We start from the raw sequence: 20,064 nt of genomic DNA, 5'->3' as shown, positions 1-20,064 counted from the left end.
AATTTTAAGAATATTGATTTGTATCATGCCCTAATTCAGCCAGATAAGGCTGCAACGGTATGTCTGAGCACGTGTTGCAAATAAACCAGTCATCAAATCAAATCATCAAGTATTTTGCTTATGACTCCGTCTATGATGTAATCTAATGTAAATTAGAATTATCTATGCGTGAGAGCATCAAAATCGTGCATGTGCGAGAAGGTAAGTACGTTTGTCAAAGAAAGATCTTAAGATTGAAAAAAAATTCAAATAGAATTTGCTAGAACAAAACGTATGTTTACTTTCTGTCATGCCTAATTAAGCACATTCATTAAAACCGATGATTGGGAACTGTAGATTGTGTGTAGTATACGTAAAAAAGCCCCAAAGGTCGGATCAGAAATTCTAAATTTGAAGAAACCTGGCGAAAGGCCTGAACCAAATAGCAAGATATCCCCTAGTTTAATTGATCAATTTATCAATCAGTCGATTTAGTTTCTAATGGCTTTTAATAGAGACCAGTATCATATTCTGTGTTTTTTGAGGGGTGTTAAATACTGTGTGTTTTGAGGGGTGTTAAATCTTCGGAAACGAAGCCAAGCCAAGAACTACTGTAGCATCAAGTAAGGTCGCTAGCCGGCGCTCTTTTTGCACCGTCTCCTACGTTGTCGAAAACCCCCATGCAGGCTCTTATGTGACCAACCAAATCGTCAAAATTAATCTAATCAGCAAAGATGACCAATGGGAAACGTGCATTTTTCTGACCAACGGAGAGGCTCCAAACTGCATTTTTCTGACCAATGAGCATGCAAGGATTCTGCTCAATCGACCAATCGGAGGCTAGAATTCTTCGCACAGGTGGTTGGAAGTTATAAAGTCGGCATGCGGGGACGGCTGAGTTTAATAAGTCGATTTCACTTGCTTCTTCAGCGCGAAGGGAAGTCGCTATCGACACGGCGGTCTGCACGTCGAAATGTGAGGGAAACGACGGTGCCAAAAACGTCCAGGTCATCACCACACCGACAGGAATTTACCTGAATTTCGGCGGGTTCAAACATAACGTTAATATTCCGGCGAGGAGACCCGCAATGTAAAGGTGAGACTGTCGACAATTGCATTTTACCGGAATCGGTTGTATGTAACGTAACCTTCAGCGGACAGTGGAAGTGTTTGGTTTCCTAGCGTTTTCATTTCTACTTCTGAACCACGTGCACGGAAATCTCTCCGTAATTTAATAGGTAATGAACGAACTATGTAACTTTACCTTCAAACGTACTGCCAGTGGGGTCAACATGTCCTAATAGTGATACAATGTTTCTCTTTTTGCAACTTAGGGAATGGAGGTGCTAAACCTCCACACCCCAGAGCATCACTACACCGAGAAGAATTTGAGGGCTCAAACCTAACGTTGATTTTACGACGAGGAGACCCGCATCATAAAGGTGAGAGTCGGATCAGTTACTGTTACCGTTAAATGTCTTTGGTTTCGGAGCGTGTTGCTTTCTACTTCTGAACCACATGCACGGAAAATTCCACGAAATATGTAACCGTTAGTCGTTCTATGACCTAATACATTTCTCTCCTTGCAACATAGGACTACACGTGAAGACATCCTAACTAGGAAAGAAACCCAAAGAGAAGGACGGCCTGTGCCAGAAATATGACAAGGTATAAATTGCACTGTTAATGACAAGTATCTGCTCAGCAGTAGCTGTAGCCTGTAGCGGTAGAATTCAATAAGGAAAAGTTATCTGTAATTGACGGTTCCACTATTAAAACCCCAAGGCATAAGGCATCGTTGATTGCGTGCCTATTTAGTGTTTTAATCACAAGCAAAATGTTCAACTGAATCTGTCTTGTTCTAATTATTGGTAATTTGACATTCAGGTCGGATTTAGGATGCAAGAAGCAGGGAAGGAGACATCTCTCAGCATCTTCCAGGACCTTGTTGTTGCCTTCAACTACACGTCTCATGGGAAAAGGCTTTAAGGGATGAAAAAAAGGTTAGTGATTTGTGATGTGCATTAAGTAGCTTTTGGCACCAAACTTAGAATTAACTCTGTGTATCTGAGACATTTTCGACAGGGATAATCAACTTTCTTGGTTGTTGGCAAGGTGGTTGAGTTTGCTTTGGTGACATCCTGAGTGACATTGCTGGTTTGGGGTTGGAGCATTTTGAGATTTTTGGCTCCTTTTGCACACATGGCTTTAGTCTGTTTCTGTGGGATACAGGTCCGATGTATGGTTGATTTGGTTTCTGTGACTATGCCGGGGGCTGGGATTGTGTTTGGAGTTGCTGCAAAGTTCAGTCCTCTAGAAAACGGAGACTTCCCTACGTTCTGTTAGCCCGTGATTATTTAGGTATCTTGTACTGCCTGACCTTCTTTCTGCATTATGTGATTGTCAGTGGGTCGGGAACCCTGACCATTACATAAGCTGCCTTGTGAATGAAATAATGGGGCGGGGGTGGATCATCTGGTTCTGGGGTATCCGTTAGTCTTGAGATCCCGAACCAAGACTACGGCACAAGGCCAAAAAGGACGACAGGTAGATGAAGTGCATAAGTGATCATGAGCCAACAGAACTGGGAAAGTCACTGTTTTCTAGAGGACTAAACTTTGTAGTTACCTCTGAGCGTAATTCCGGTCGTCAGCGTGGGTACAGAAGCTGATCAGGCCAAGCATTGGACCTGGTTGCCACAGGAATGGGTTGAAGCACTGTGTGCAGAAGTAACCATTGCTCTCAAGTGTCCCAATCCCTTGCCGTCACAAGGGCTGTTGCCAACATTTTCGATGCCTTGCCGACAACCAAGTGATTGTGATTCTCCCTGATGGTGATGCCTCGGGTAGACAGAGGGGATTGTTAACTAAGTTTGGACTGAAGTTGCATCACAGATCAGTACTGCGTCCTGCATGCCATCGCCCCACCAGCAGCATTTCTTTGGATGAAGAAAAAGGTCAAGTCTGTAAATGAAGTTCATCTTAAAGCTCTTCAAAGAATGCAATGTATCATTTTAATAGACAAGTGTTGCTAAGGTTGTATGGTCATGTTTATTGCCATCTTCCTGGGTGAAGCTAAATTTGTCATGGTGCTAGGGCCATGTAGTTTTATAGAAATATTATATATGCCTGCTATTTAGCTGCATTCCTTGTACTTACCAGCTGTGAGATGTCAAAGGCATGTGTTTTTTTTCTAATGATTGCAGAATGCAGTCACAAATTGAAATGTCCCTTTGAATAGTGTACTAGTAGCCAAGTTTTCCTAACGTGTAAATGTTTTTTTAGGATTTCCTAACTTGTAAAAGTTCTTTTATAGGATTATGTTGTAGTTGTCTATTTTTAAGATAAGCTATTAAGATAAGTGCAGTTTATGCCCAAAAAGTTACTCGAGCAATGATTTTGGAAACGGTCAGATGTTTCAGGTAGCATCCACTTGCACTACTTTCGTCAGTGACACTAGAGACTGCAGGAGAAATGCAGATTTATCATATCCAGTTGCTTGTGTAACTGTTATTAACCAAATGTCTAACCTTCGCCAACGTAAGCGCAGTTTAGTTTAAGAATAGTTGTAGTCTAGTTGTAGTCTAGTATTAAGAATAGTTGTAGCCTAGTGTTAAGGTTAGTTGTAGACTAGTGTTAAGGTTAGTTGTAGACTAGTGTTAAGGTTAGTTGTACACTAGTGTTAAGGTTAGTTGTAGACTAGTTAAGGTTAGTTGTAGCCTGGTGTTAAGGTAGTAGTTGTAGCCTCGTGTAAGGTTAGTTGTAGTCTAGTCTTAAGGTTAGCTGTAGCCTAGTCTTAAGGTTAGTTGTAGTTGTAGTCTAGTGTTAAGGTTAGTTGTACCCTAAAGTGAAAGTCTTTTGTTCCCTCTCGGCCTTTATTTGTAGTGTATTTTGCCTCTATTCTAGTACAAGTAGTGGCCACCTTGTCCTAGAATGAATCCAAAATATATGAATACATTGGCTTTGAGAGCAAAGGTCTTTACATAAAGTAGGCTGTAGGGTAGTTATAATCAGGTTAGATTAAGGTCTAGGGCATTGTAGTGAGTTTTTGAAACTTAGCTTTCAAAATGTCAGACTCAACCTGAGCAACACACTGTACGCTTAATAAACAGTCATGTGGTGTCTTTTTGAGTTTTTGTTTTAGAAGGATAAAATAAAATAGAAGTGTTGTTTTAGAAGGATAAAATAACATAAAATGTAATAAAATAGAAGTGTTAGTGAAGTCCCATCCTTGGTCCCATGTAGTATTCATGTCCCCATGTAGTGCTCACCACCACCCACCGCTATACAGGCCACGCATTGAATTTTAGATATTGCCCCGCACTTGAAATGGTACAGTCCGCCTGTGGTGACCGCCTCTACTCCATTTTCATCCCCTACTCCATTTTTCCTGCTTATCTTTGAGATTTTATTTCCTTGATATCAATGCTATCAAATGTCAGCAGTGGAGTAGGGTTGAAAACATCTAGGAGGTCTCATTATTGCCGCGGTCTGTTGTGCCATTACTTTTGGAAAGCTTAATTATGTTTACCGAAGGAAAACATATTGTTTTTACTCAGTTTCTTCCTCTTCTGTTCCAAACACTAACCACTGACCTGGCCAATGACATGATTTGTTGACATCTGTCACCATGGTGACTGGTGTTGGATTACATAATGTTGCAATTTCATGATCTGCTCTGCTCCTGTCAACATATACTCATGGTACATGTAAAAAATGTATTTGAGTAAAAATTAACAGGGCAGACCATGTACGAAGGTAAACATTATGCATTTGCTTTGCAAATGTTATTTCTCTAGTTACTCCATTCTAATACATGCGCCCGGTAGGAACATGCCTGTTAGTGGCGTTTTAAGGAGTACACCCGTTTATTCTAGGTCCATGCAGGTGAGAATGTTCGTGGCTTTTGTACACAGTTTACCAAAGTAAGGACACATTGGCAAAGGTTTTTGACTTCAAGTTGTAACGTATAACGCATACGTGTTTACTTCCAGAGACTGTTGTTAAATCTCACCGGAAGTTTTCTTGGCAAACTGTGACAAACTCTATGCTTTTGTGCCGCACAAACAGCCCTTTGTTTGCACGTATACTGGTGTGAACAATCGAGACCTTGTCCGTCTAAGCTACCAGCGGTCAAGTTGAACGTGTTGTTCATGCATATGTCGCTAGGCGGCTCCGTTTCACGCAGGCCAGTCTGAAAGGCGTGAAGGTATGTTGAAATCGATGTAAGAAATGGTCATTACACACGTGATAGCTTTACGCGCATTCGTGATTGATGTGTATCCGAGATAAAGAGTGAAGTTACCTAGAGAGGTGGTTCTTTGATTCATTGCATTGTAATGAAAACATTGGCCCATGCCAAGTCTAGCCAATTAATATTTTCTCATCTTCAATATTTTATTGACCCACTGTTATGTTAGGACGATTACGCTGCCTGGCGATTGTCGAGGCTGATCCTGATGCATATTCACTGGCATGCCGTCATCAAAACTCTAGCTCTTACTTCTTACTTCATTCACATGAGATTCATAAAACTACAAATTTACAACTAATACGTGTGCGTCGAAAAAATAGGACAATCAATTTCAAGTTAAGTTTAAAGCGATGTCCTTCAACTACAGTCTCTCACAGTTCTTATTGCAAATATATTTTCTAAGAACTTCCGACATCTTTGACGATACGGTGTTTATCTCTTGCCTATGGAGGGGAGGGGAGTGCGTTCGGAAGACGGCATAGCGGAGAGACCTCCAGTCGCAGACATCTCAGAGGACCCACGAGGACACCCACTGAAGTGTCACCGCTTCTGTAAACAGTATACAGTATTTCTTACGGACGCTTACTCTTCCTTTAGATAAGGAAATCTTGCGGAAAATCTGGCAAAGCCGTTTTAGCGGCGTGCCACCGTGACCAGAGGACCACCTGAGCAAGGCGGGTCTCTCCAAACTGACCAGAGACACACTCAGATGGTCAGATGTCTTCTGTAAAGATGATTCTCTCAGTGTTTCCACAACCGCATTGCATGATCTGTTCTGTGTGTACTACATGTACCGAGTTTGTGTTTGATAGGGTGCTTGTGTTTGAATCAAGTAGAGTAGCAATGCTGAGGAATGTACCGGAATATTTGGATGCAAGATGACCGGGTACGGGTGAAGCAGCACTGTGCCGGATGGTCACACCTGTTGCGCAGTACACTGTTTCGCTATCCTCGACCGTTTGGCTGTTTAGTTTCTTCTTTCTTTCCTCTGTCCCAACCCCAGGACCCTTTCTGGTTGGGTCCGGTGGAGACACTATAGCTAGTACTGTTGGATCACCACTTTGAAGATTGACAACACATATAACTCGTAACCAGAAGGTAAGTTACGACCGCCAAGGGCAATGGCCTCCGTAGAAAAACACCTCAGGTATGGCCTAGTAAACATAACATTTGGGTCAAATACCTCCCAGAGGCACTGACACACAAGCCTGTATAGTATTGCTGAGTGCGTGGGTTAAAGGGAACTGTCCTCATCGAAAAACCAAAACATTCAAGACAATACAGCTGGTTATACATGTACATATATATCTACTTGGGCAGGCGCTGCGTCCCTGCGGCACCAACTTGTGACCCTGGCACCAAACCCACACGCACGCACACTCCGACGCACACCTCATCATGATCCAAATACAAAAAAGGGAGACTTTTTCTGCATATTGTGCGCTGCATCTTCATGCATGTAGATAGCGACAGAACTCCGAGTGTATCATTTCATGGCACATAACCAACGTACAAATAAATTAGGAATAGCCATCCTCCATTGAACGCCCTATGACCATTGAAACTCAATCCTCCAGTAATAGCTCTACAGCGGTACTTCCACTGCTCCATATATCACCTAATAGGTCAAAGTGACAATGACCGTACGTTTACTTTATTGGTATAGCCTGGAGCGCCAGCTTCGTGTTTCTACATACGTATAATACACAAGTGCTTCTAGCACTGTAGCGCGTACATGTAAAGTTGTCATATATATATTCCATCGGCTGGATCCCGAGACTACCAAGTGTACTCATGTCAGCCAAGAATGTTAAACTGTACGGCGGAAGTGATTAGAAAAACCGTTTATACCGGGGTCGACATCTAAGTGGGCGTCATTAACCCGGCACGTAACAGACGACAATTTGCACTTGGTTTCCATGGCGACCGGATAGGTTGTTTGTCATGATCTGTCAGGCAGTGGGCGGCGGTGGGCGAACATGAGGATCGACTTTAGCCCTTGGAATGCAAGGCTTTGTTTTCTTCCGATGTGTTGAGACCTTGACTCTTGGCTTATACTTCTTATGTGTCTCCTCCGCCCCTCTCCCTGCACACACCTGTTGATATGACGGTACGTACCGTTTCTTCATAGAACAAGACGTCAACATTTTGTATCATGACCGCACGGCTATCAGAATGTGCTCAGACCAGCGGCTTGTTATATTGTCCATACTAGGTTAAGGAGTTTTTAGAATAGCTATTTGTTACAGGTGACAGTGTACCGTGGCATTGACGTTAATTCGAACCACAGGAGCAAACACTTCAGGAAACGGTCACTGGAATTTATTTGCACAGCAACGATGACGCAATTGGAAAGGCAAATCAGAGGTACTTCGGTCATACGTGTGGCGGTATTTCTTCACTGTTTGCTCTTAACTTTTTATGGCATAGCGGAGGATGAGAAAGAATTGTGCGGTGGTGGGTGAAATCGCTATAAAGTGTGTGGAAGAATAGAAGAAGATATAACGTTACCTTCCTAGGCTTAGGGAAATTTGCCACGTGCGATCCTCCCAGTCTGTCCACCTCTAAGACTAATAGTAGAACTACCCGTCCAAGACAAAGGCTAAGCAAACTATGTATTTGTCCACCTCTCGGATTTCTCCAGATTTGTTTACCTGCGTTAACGACACCGTGGGTGTGCACGAAGATTTGAATTTAAGTCCTGCATGCTTGCCTGTACCTGCAGAGAGGTGTTTATAACGCACGAATGGGGCCGATAATCCATATGGTGTTTGTAACGCGCACTTTCTCCTGAATACTGTCTGTCTTAATCTTCAAGCAAATGTGCGGTTTCGATTGTTTTTTGGTACGGTTTTTTCGTTTAAATTTATTTTGTTCACTAGTCGCCCTACTTAACGTTACCTAACTTTCTACTACTAGCGCGAAAACTGGACTACACAGAAAAGACGACTTACATGGCGAGCGCTTTTCTGACATAAAATATGACCCTTCGTTACCCCTTTTTAGGGGCATTGTTCTCAAATAAGTCTCCGAAACATCAGTAAAAACGTTTGTATTACTCAACATCTGAACTTCACCACCCTCGTCATTATAGACCAGGACAGCCGAATTTATTGTATGACCTTCAACAAAATGAGTACTAGTACCTATAGCTTGAGTTAGGGACGTCATCATGGATGGGAAGTAAAGCCAGAGGTCCCGTGTTTGAGGAGAGCCACACCCACCACAAAAAAGTAGGGATCCTTTCCAGTGTGAGTAGTTCAAAAGTTACAATTCGGTCTTGTACCTATACCTACATTTGTAATGTACAAAACCGGTGTGTTCCGGCTAAAGGCGGTTTATCGGTTAACGTTATGCGAAGCAAACAACCAACAACGCCGCCTAGCGGCAGTAAGGGCAAGCCCAGCGATGTCACAGCGAATGACAAATCACATAGCATTTGATTAATCACGCGAAAACCAGACGCTCACTTTGCGGAAAATGGCATGCACAACTTTTCAGTGTCAGCAGCACCACGTGTAACATAACTGTTCCGTTTTTTTATCGGTTTGATACAAAACACAACAGGTCCAGGGTCAGTTTCCGGATAACGAAAAAAAGAAACTTGATCATGGGCTTGCTTTGATTGTAAGAACTTATTTTGATCAAAGATATGAAAATGAACTAATATTAACAGCTCCTGTCTACAATTTTATTTACTTGTAAGCGAAATGCACGCCACTGCACCCAGAGATGCACCGTTATCCTAGGTCGCCTACGAGGGGTGCCTCCGCGCTAAAGAATAGCTCATGAATATTCATAAGCGCGCGCCCCACTTCCGTGCATGTTCCGTGTCCGTGTGTGTGTTGTGCTGGTGCATCGTGTAGGTGCAAAAAGTCGGGATTTTCGGCCTTTCCGCGGGATTTTTGGGAACAGAACCGGCCAGAGTAGGTAAGTACACATGTTTTCGTCTCCCGATCGCCCAACTGCGAACGAAAAATGGCGACAGGCAGTCCAGGATGAGCTTTCGCCTATGAACATGACATCATCTGGGCACGTTCCCGCCGGTCGCCGAGCTTGGCCCACTTATCGGGCTAACGCCTTCCCTACTCCTAACCCTACCTCTCTAGAATGTTGTAGATCGCTGCCACATATTATACTTATGATATTCTGAGGAAACTTCTGGCAGAGGAAGACGATATTTCTCACTCAGGAGCTAAATGTTGAGGTACAAGCGGACAAGCGCGCCAGCTATGTGGATGATTGGGTCGCCATGTTTGTAGCATAGCGGTGCAAATGGCGGGCGGTAAAAATATCTCCGTGCAAAATCTGGGGAATAAAACGCCCACCGATCGGTTAGCCTACCATTAGTAAGGGGTATCTGTGTGTATAGGAATCTAAAAGTGGAGAATTTGGCAATCGATGGATGAATAACCGATAGATGTACTTGTTGGTTGGGTCGAGAGAAACAGTCGCTAATTTGTCCCCAGGCGAGGTAGGCTGGCATAAAAGTAACGGTCCCAACTAAAATGTACACGTTTGTCTGCAGGGTGGGAGGGTTGTTTTTCGCTAGAAAAAATGTCGTTTTCATTGAACGAATTTTGTATTATGACATCGCAGTATTGCTTATAGTCTGTTTTGTTATTTTAACTGTAAATTTTGGCTTTTGGAGGCTTGTCAGACAAGAATATAATGAAGGTTGGTTTCTTAGCAGTGAAAGTGTTTTGCAGCCCCACCCCTCCCGTCAGCACCCCTTCATTGAAAAGGAAGGGGGAGGGGGGCAAACGTGCTTGTACCATTTCTTTTACATCATAGCCATTGGGTGATTGGGAATAGTCAAGAACGCACGGAAATGTAACTTGAAAACCGCAAGCAAAATATGTAGCACGAACAGCTGATTGCAGTTAACCTTTTGCAGTTTTGCATGACCAAAGGTGGTCATGAGTGGCCATTTTGATCTGCAACATTGGTGCTAATGTTAACAGTTTATTTGACACTGTGTCAACAAAGTGTTTTAACTTTTACCCTGTAACTGCATGTACACCAGGAAAATATACATCTCTGTCAGATATTTTGATGTATAGTCACACAGTTATGTAAAAAGACGTGTCTGCTTTTTAATGGGTCAGCATGCTCTCTTGTGCGGGGGCTGGTACAAAGTTGCCTGGGTTTGTAGATATGTGATTATTTGATGGGTGAACAATAATTTACAGGGATGCTTCCCAAAGGTACCCACCTTGCATACATTTTCCTGTGATCAATAAAAGGTCCAATAGAGCAGGTATTGTTTTAGTTACTTGAATTGTTACAAATGACAGTTGAACTGTTGATTTGTAGGCCTGCCATGATCACAACCTAGTGTATTGAGTTTGTATAAGTAAATGGGGAGACACAGAAAAGGGTTTTATTGAAATTAGCCTTACAGCTACATGTAGACTAATGGATATGAGTTGCTGGTGGGTTTTCCCAAGGAAGAGATGGACAGATTCAGAATCGGTGCTGCCCTTGGTATCAATATTTCAAAGGTACTGGTGCTACAGTGGTGGTTTATTCTTGGCTTCAATTTCAGGATTATTGGCAGCTATCCAACAAAAGCTTGGGTTTGGCCTTTCTTATGGAAGAATCATGTCAACTTGAGCAAAGGCAGACAGGCAAAAGGTAGCAATGTTTCTGATCAAATGCCAAACAATTGTTCTCTTTCATTACAGTGAAACAGTGCTGTTCATATGCAACAAAAAAAGTTGCTAAAAGAAGCAAATGGGCTTGGGTCTTCTTCTCTGTAATATGATTGTTTTATTCAAGCTATTAGTACTCTTCTACACCAAGATTAATGTCATCAAAACTGCTCCACTTCTAGTACATTTGGATTGATTTGTAAGTGAAGACTGGGCACTAGGCAGTTGTTGTAGACATGACATCATCAGTCCCAAGCTGGTCTAGGCTGGCAAGGGAGTCACAAAGTCACCTACGCTCGACCCTAGGGACCAGCGAGATGTCATGTACACTTAGCTTTTGTCCCAGCCAAACGTTTTGGCAAGTGTTAACTTTGGCAGTAAATTACTAAGTCGCCCTGAGATCTTGTCTTGCTTCCAAAAGCTGCATAATCAACAAGGAGCTTGTTGTTAGCACATGGATGGCATGTACTAGTATCTTACTAGTTCTTCGATAATTTACACGTGCATCGTTATATACACATGAAGAATTGTAGTGGGTTGCTGAATAATAAAAGGAGATTACTAGAATTTGAATAACATTGAATAATGTTTTCATAAGCTTTATTCAGTTCTATACATAATTGATACTCTAGAGACCTGAGAAAGATGTCATTATGTCATTACAAACTGTAATTATCATATACTGTATGCTCAAATTTGCATGTAATTACTCTTGCCTTCAAATCATTATGATCTTGGATGTGCGTAGTCTTCAAAATTATGTGGCTATGTAATTTATATGTCTGCAATCTGGTGATTATGTCCATATATGATTTCATGCACGTATTGATGTATTTGCTTACCTTCACACAGGCCACTAGAAATAGAATGAATTCTGCAATGATATAATTGCAATGTATAACTGGAAAAATATTGAACTTAAGGTTTTCACATTGATGTACGCTAAGAATGCATGAAAATTAGCTGCTACTTTGTTTGAACAGGCCATGGTTTGAAATCTGTGAAAATAAACAAAGACAGGATTCCTGCTGCAGGTATGTTGTGGTTCTGTGAAGCTGACTGGACCTTGCTTTGTTTTGCGTTGTTGTTATTCCATTGTAACTTGAAATGTTGCACACGACTAGTAGAGCAGTATTACTGTTACAGGTAGACATTTATGTTTCTCTTCTTGTACAAACAGCAATGATTACTTCATTAGTCCCCCTTTTGCAGGTACATTTAATTCAAATGTAAGTGTAATGCCCACAGTTGTTTGTTATCATTGTTACAAATAACATAAACCACGTTTGAAGAGTGTGTTTTCTTGGTCTTTTAATGAGCTTGTTATGAAGATGAATGGTTTCTTCTAATTCACTACATCTGATTTTCTATGATGGCACCACTCCCTAACTCTTGTAGAAAACATTTTGTTTGTCTAGATAGAAATACATTAAGAGATGTTAATGATTGACAAACAATATAAGGAGATAAAAGAAGGGATAAGAAAAGAGAAGCAGGATCTATGGAATGTAAGACAATGATAAGATTAGAAAGATTAAGTATCTGTTTATATAGAAGGTCCTTTTGTAAACACAGGTTTCAAGACATAAACCAAATTGCCCTGTTTGATTTATGTTCTTTTTATTTATTTTTTCCACAATTTACATGTAGACAAATAGCACTTCTTCAGTTTCTAGTATTTTTTTTTACTATTGATGTACAAAGTTAGGATCTAGACTATTTCCAACAAGACTGTTTTAGTATTATGATTGGCTATTTATTCTTTTGGACAAATGCTATGAACATGCAAAATTATAACAAACGTACAGTTTCCAGCAGAGCAAAGTGCACAAGTATCAGGGCAACAGTGTAGTTTAAAGAAAACTTTGATTGTATTCTTGACATGATGTATTGTTCACTGTTCTGACACGATAAGCCCATAATTCCTTTCATGTATTTAGCAATCTTGTATTCAAGTTGATATGAATTTTATGGTGTTTTATGGAGTAAAATTGCTTCTACCATTTATAAGTATATGGAACTCCTAGGAATTTATTATAGAAATTACTGTTAAAACTTCTTGACTGTGTCATGCCATTATGTTCATGCCTTCGGCAAGGCAATGGGAGGGCTTGGCTGTTTGCTTCAACCTGTTAGATGTTGACACATTGATTGCTGATGCAGGTGGCATTGCATGCTGGGAATGATTAGGACCAAGAAGCAGGCGGATCAATCAGCCCAATGACCTGGGGTTGAGGGAAGGGAGGGCATCATATTAGCAGCAGGCAGCAGTTGGGTCTTTTGGGAAAAGAAGAAAAGAGTTGATGAAAGCAAAGTTAATGATTGCTTCAATATATGTACTCAAGATGGTTTGAATAAAACACATGTAACGTTTGTTGATTTAATCTTGCATAAAACTGAGAAATTAGCATTAAGTTTCAGCAGTTTCAGTAGCTAGGTAACTGTAAACATGTGAGGTAAAGCCCAGCCAGGGCTGTTGTAGAATAATTCTTCCCAGCGTGAATCTTGCTCCAATTTCATAGGGTCATGGTTATGTCTGTAGGCCAACCTGCTAAATAGGTAGTGGACAAACGGTACTTACATTTCATTAGTGCTGGGTTAATAAGTATGGAAGCGTTTCCAATTTGTCTCTGTCATCTATCCTGTGGAGTCTGAGGACAGTGGAATTTTATTCCTAAAAGGCGATTACTGATAAGGGTTTTATTTGTTATTAAAGGATTGATGATCCTTTAATAAAACTGTTCAACGTATAACTTTGAACTTTGAATTTCTTAGTTGATGTTGTACCTATCACCTCTCATAGGTCATGAGATAATGATGTATCTTATTTCTTTGGTTTTGATTTATATTTTGATCGTCTGGAAAGTGTGTCATACTTTGTGTTCCTATGATGAAAATGAGATGATGTTATATATTTCTGTCTGGTAACTTGAGTCATAGAATTGAAATACACAGTGCATGAAGGCCTCAGCAACACTTTCTGTCAAAATATTCTTGTAGCACTACTGGTCGTACAGAAAGAAAGTTAGAAGTCTATGTAGTACAAATTAAATATTCAATTTGTGAATTTAGGGAGTGGGAGCATCTGGTTGTATTGGTATTTCAGATTGAGGTGGCATGGTAGAAGTGTGCCAGTTGGCTGTGGATGACAAAGCAGCTCCAAGCAGCTGTGTCCTAAGATCACGGCCACAGATAACCTTTGCCAGGAAGGATGGGTGGGGAGGGCGGTGCCCAGCTGTGATGAGAATTCCTCAAACCTCATTTGGACTAGGTCCCATTGTCTGTAACTTTTGGTTACGTTTACATTCCATATTTTTGTGCTGAAGTGTATCTTAATAAAGCTAATAGCAAATGTTGATTGTGCACATACTTTGCCCCCAAGGCCAACATGTATTAAGATCAATTATCATATGTCTAGCCCTTTTCCAAAGTGTGTTTGAGATAACATGTACTACTAGATATCATGTTTAGCAGCTGTCACTTGTACTTCTGTATATGATAAAGAACATGTAAAAAAAACATGTAAAAAAGAAGAATCATATTTTTTATTAGAAAATGTAATACATGTATTGCACATTGGGAAAAGTTCAAGACAATTGATTTCAGCAATTTTGTGACATACATAGTGATGCATACCGGTTGACTGGACTTGGATCCGGACTTGTAAGAATGTTTAGGTTCAAGTAAAAAAAAACCTAGAAGTCAAGAACCGAGTCCGGACTTGTTACCATAAAAGACCATGTCACATACCCCTTTTCTTTCCAAACCACCTAAAACCTTCCGTAGATTGCAAAATCTTTGCTGCAAAATGAAGAAAACATTGCCATCAGGCATCGTTAAGTACTAGTGGCCTCCATGTTATGTGGCCACAATTTCACCCAGACAACATTACAAGGTTGCCAACATGCAATTTTGTATATGTCATGGGTTTAGGTCCGGACTTACAAGTCCGGAACTGAACCTAAACCTCTGGACTTGAATCCGGACCTGAACCTAAAATTGAGTTTAGGTATGCATCACTAGACATACATGTATTACATTTCGAAATATTCTTTTTTTTTTAGATTTGAATGTGGCTGTTGTCAGACCTGAATTAGATATGTACATTTTTTTAGTACTGTATCATTCTTCTGTCACATAGAAAGGGGAGGGGGAGTTTTGTATTTACAGCCTTCATTACTGGGAAACCAAGCAAGGTTTGGAAGCCAGGTATTTTCTGAGTAATGTCACTAATGTCTTTTGCCACCAACCCTATTTCAGTCTCTAGCTATGTAATGACTTTTGCAGTTGTTATGGTACAAACACAAGGGTGAGGCTAGCTGGACGTGTGCACAATACTAATGCTGAAAGCAGCCATCGTCAACGTAGGCCTTGCAGAAAGTTACAACATGGATCTCAGGCTACTAGTATCACAGATTTAATTTATGGTAATCAAATATCATTTCAATGTAAGAATCACCATTTCTCCAAAAAGTTATTGTGAAGGAAAGTCTTTTGTAACAAGTTATGCAGAAGTCTTTGGTAACAAATTATGCAAAGAGATGGATCTTCCTTTCCAATACCTCTGCCATTTTGAATTTGATTGCTACATTTGTAAATCTTGTTTACCAGTTCATCTCAGTGTATTTCCGTCTTCCCAGTATCGTCCTGCTGTGCGTATTGAGTACCACCATGAATGGATGTTTCAGTCTGTGAACATCAACTGCACAATGACAAAGTCTCCACAGTCCTGTTCAATTGTCTCGTGTATAAATCTACATGCAAAATGTCTAACCAGAAAGAGCTCCATTCATTCCTGTGTGGCCATGATGCTGCTCAATTGTGGGCATCAGACTTCCTCTGGCCACTTCCTTGTGGCTCTCCAGCATAGAATGCTTACAAACAGGCTTCCTGTTAATTAAGATGATTATATACAACATTCAAATGTTAAATATGGCATAACAGCCAGGAATCGACTGGGTAGAAGAAAAGCACAGAAAGTGGGAACGACTTATTTCTAGCAAGTCAGTTCGTATGTCAACTCCGTGGGGTTGAGCAGTGGTAATCCTGGGGTGTAGTTGAACATTAACAGATTTGGAAGAGTCAGCATGGAAGGAAATTCCCAGGTCAAGTCAACCCTAGTAATCCTCAGGCAGTGACATAGCTAAGTTCAAAGCTACAGGTCACATTCCTGAGCTGTCTGGTCTGGAAATGAGCTTCATGGCTGCAACAACATGGACATTGTCACAGGTCAACTCCAAAACATACATGTGTAGCTCACAATCCTCTGTTGTGAGTCACAACAGAGGATTTTGTACCAAGTTATCCGCACAGAGAATTAAAGCTTCTTCAACGTGAAGTGAATGAGGTAACTAACGCAAGGTCAACACAGATCAACGGTCCATAACAGACTTGAAATTGGTTTCTGAACAGTCTGCCCTTTCCTGTTCTTGCATCCCAGGGGCTAAACTGCTCCAGGCTTTGTAAGTGTTTGCATAGGAATGTATCTTATGACCTGCCTTTGGGAGGGAGTTTGTAATGTCAAAGATATGCTTATGTTGACCCTACCATATCTTTAATATTCTTACTATGTCTTGATTTTGTATGTATTTGTATTAATTCATAGTTGTTCATAATGAAACATTTAGTTCAACTTGAAGTTGAAAGCTTTTGGATCCTCAAAGGTTTGAACGTTGGTTGTACATATATTAGCTGGTGGAATATGAGAGACATATGTTGTTGTTTTTTTTGGTACGTCAGAATGGAAAGAAAATAGCGAAGGCCTTTAGGGTCAAACTATGGACACTCTAACAGCATCTGCTGGTTTCCATCAGGTTTCCTCGACCTCTATCTGGAGAGACTTCAGATTACAATTGTGCTTAGAGGGGTTGAAATGCACTACAGACTGTATAGCAAAGTCCTCTGTTCAAAGCTGGCTACAAGATACTGGTCACTAACTAGGCTTGCTATCCTAGTAGTAAGTGACCAAACCAATTGTCTTTCTAGAAGTAGAATTAAGATTATTAATGTACATGTATGTATTGTGAATTGCACCTTTAATATGTAAGATGTACCATGCTGACTGATGTGACTGTTGATTTGTATTAGGTATGGGGAACTGACCTCTTTGGCAATCAGGACTGTCTCAAGTGATTAATGTGCTTGAGGTTCAGGAAAGGGTAAATGAGAAAACCTGTATTCCCAAGGAATGCAGTCTTTTCAACAACAATATTTGCTCAGCACTGAAACATTTTGATGATTCAATAACTTCTCCCTGATAAATCTAATAGTGGTATTTTTTTAATCAACTACATGGAGTGTAAAAAGGCTTTACATATAGATTGAAATAGTGTATCATTTTTCTGTATTAGTAGTTGCTTGCAAATTTCAAAAGGTGACTGCTTAATATAAGCTGATGCTGAGGAAAGAAACATCCATTTCTTAAAACATGATTTGTCCACAGTTTGTGTAGAATTTTTAACATGTATATATGTCAATGGCTATACGTACATGTAGGTGAGTGTTTGGCACTAAAAGTTGAACTAATGTCTTTGCAATAGCCATGGTTCAGGTGCCACCTTTGTTAAACAAATGTACATGCCTCTGAGGCCTGAACTTTGTATCTACACTGCATGTTTATATTACGCGGTTGAGTTGAGGTCTGTACATGTAATGGCTTCATGTCTTGAAAGTAGTCCCTTCTACCAAGGTGTTTGTACATATACAGTTCTTCAAACGTACCGGCAACAAACATATTATCAGTCAACACGTTTTCACATTAGGGTCTTCATTACAATCACAAGGGAACTACATCTGTCTAATCATTGCCTGACTGAAGTAATTGGTCATTAGTTAAGCAAATAAAGGGACAATAGAAGCATTGAGCTGTGAAACTATATTCATCATGCCTTTGCTAAGATCAGGTACTAGTATTGTTAGGAGATCATGTGTAAACTAAAAGACTAAAAAAAATCTCTATCTAGAAAGATGTACAAATGGAATAATTTCAGTGACGGATAAAACACAGATCTTAGATTTTTCATGTACAGCTGTGTGTGACAAACATTTTGAAGTAGAGAAAATTAGTTTGGTGACTTGTACCCTGTGGAAAGAGTTTTGTGTATTTCCAGCTGGTGCAGGCAGGCTGGGGAGGCTGTGTTTTGTCTGTCATCTAGAGTCAATAGATATTGTGGTATTCCATCTGCCAGCTTGTTTAGGCTGTTGGCTCTTAGTAAGTTAGTTGTTAGTAAAGCAGTCAATGGCTTCTTGTACAAGGGCTATGACAAAGTGTTTCCCTTTGAATTTCACCTAAAAGCTTACTGTGGGTGTAGTACTCATCTAGGATTCAGCACCACATGTGCACATCTGATAGTAGCATCAGAGTTTCCTTCACCATGCTTATTTCTTACAACCAAAGGGCGTGTGAAAAAAGATTACAGGTGTACGACAAAACAATATGAATTTGATGGAAGCAGTTGTGCTCCTATTTCTGCACAGAGACAGTTAATTTTGGGCTGAAGTTGTGTTGTGTTTTAGTCCCTCAGATGGGTCAGTGACCTTGACTACCACATACCACCTTGGCAGATTTAGTCAACCTTATCTCTTTGCCTGTTAGCCTGGCCCTACCTAATGACCCTAACTTGGAATCTACTGATACCTAAGCTGTATATAGTGCAAAAACATTTTTAATTTCCTTCTACTGATAGCAAATGTTTATGAAATTTTATTAAAAAAAAAGGATACTTATGACTGTATAGTTCTGTAGGTGAGAATTTCAATTGTATATATTCGCTCACTGACCACAAAAGTGATGGCTCCTGGCTATGGCTTGTTGACTTGCAAAGAGTCTCAAATGAGCAGAACAAGGCCTGGTCACTAGCCTACTGTAATGGAATGCAAACCGAAGCTGCCAGCCCTGCATGCTGATCATGATGCTGATGGCTGCTGGATAACAGTCAGGGTTTCGTGGCCTGTTGGGAAGAAACCCCCCAGGTCATACAATAAACGGATTCTGTGGGTGGATACAGAGGGATTCAACCAAGTCAAAATTAGGACATTCTTGCTTTGTGTTGCACCTCATTGACAGCATTTACCTGTGTGATAAAAAAATCTTGCAAGGATACAGCTGGCTGAATGCATTACATGCAGGGTCATGCAAAGTTGTGTTTGTAAAATTGGGAATGTTATTATGTAAATATTACAGTGTGGTTGTTTCAATTTCTTAGAATATTTTATTTACACCTGTGACTATGTTTATAAACTTTCCATTCTCCATGCATTCTGCAACTCTTTTTGCTGATAGATATTGTAGCATAAGTAGCACAAGAGACAAATTATACATGATTCTGTCATCTTAAGGTTAACTGAATACGGATTTTTGAAGCAGTAGTTTTATCCTAGTTAAGAGCTTTGTGTACATAAGGTATAAATTAGCAAGTCTACCAGATTCCATACAAATCACTACATATTTTCCAACTGACAGCTTTGGACAAGTATTTTGCCAGCAGGAAACAAAAAACAGGTGTTCATATCTGTGTCTGTCAATGTCAAGGAAAACAATTATTAGACTGTCACCTACCATCTGCGCCATGTCCTTGGCAATGATGTTGGACTCACCTGTCTTATAACGTATTCTCGTAGATACTTATAACCTTATTTTTTGTTATTCCTGACAAGTTAAAATTAATATCCCAAATCTGACCAGAGCTCTCCTTGTTTGTTTGTTTGTTTGTTTATTGGTTCGCATATATATATAAAAAAAAAACAATAAAATGAACATATTACTGACAATAAAATAAAATGCTGGGGAAAGATATGAAGCCATAGTGGCTTGTCTGGGATCTTCCCCGACAAAATTAATTAACAACTGAAATAATACTGACAAATCAAATGGTAACAATAAATAACAATAAGTAGTTAGTAAATTTGATCAATATGATCAATATGATAATGGTAACAAAACAAATAGTAACAATGAGTAACAAAAGTGATTGATAAATAACGCTAATTACAAATAATATGTTAAAACATAGGTTAACAGCAATAACTCAAGAAAAAAATAAATAGAATTTTAAAAAAGAAACGGAAATTCAAACTTATACAGATGAAATCAAAGTAATAAGACATCAAATGTACGGTGGGAAAATAAAAGTATGTGATTTTTAAGATTTCGTTTAAAGTCTAATCATTGATGTTAAAC

General features: G+C 40.0%; 1 protein-coding gene and 1 long non-coding RNA gene across 7 annotated transcripts in view; both read left to right on the top strand.

Annotated features, from left to right (window-relative positions):
- LOC109463194 overlaps positions 1-2,468 on the top strand; it is a 2,908-nt gene extending 440 nt beyond the window's left edge. Inside the window, exons 1-4 of one of the 3 annotated variants that reach the window (XR_002139812.1) lie at positions 903-1,075; positions 1,314-1,421; positions 1,574-1,647; positions 1,878-2,468. This is a non-coding gene — a long non-coding RNA (uncharacterized LOC109463194). Of the gene's footprint in view, positions 1-902; positions 1,076-1,313; positions 1,422-1,573; positions 1,648-1,866 lie in introns of those variants that run through there. The other 2 variants (XR_002139810.1, XR_002139811.1) reach the window with 2 other exon arrangements.
- Positions 2,469-9,027: 6,559 nt separating this feature from the next.
- Positions 9,028-20,064, top strand: part of LOC109463191 (alpha-adducin-like) — a 33,537-nt gene continuing 22,500 nt past the window's right edge. For all 4 annotated transcript variants that reach the window (XM_019759903.1, XM_019759905.1, XM_019759904.1 and 1 more), the window contains exon 1: positions 9,028-9,162. The gene's annotated coding sequence lies outside the window, so the exon portion shown is untranslated. The remainder of the gene's footprint in view (positions 9,163-20,064) is intronic.

The sequence above is a fragment of the Branchiostoma belcheri genome, unplaced genomic scaffold, assembly GCF_001625305.1.
Source record: "Branchiostoma belcheri isolate BF01 breed outbred unplaced genomic scaffold, Haploidv18h27 scaffold123, whole genome shotgun sequence".
Taxonomy (NCBI): Eukaryota; Metazoa; Chordata; class Leptocardii; order Amphioxiformes; family Branchiostomatidae; genus Branchiostoma; species Branchiostoma belcheri.
The sequence above is the reverse complement of the archived record's forward strand: the minus strand, read 5'-3'. Positions and strand labels throughout refer to the sequence as shown.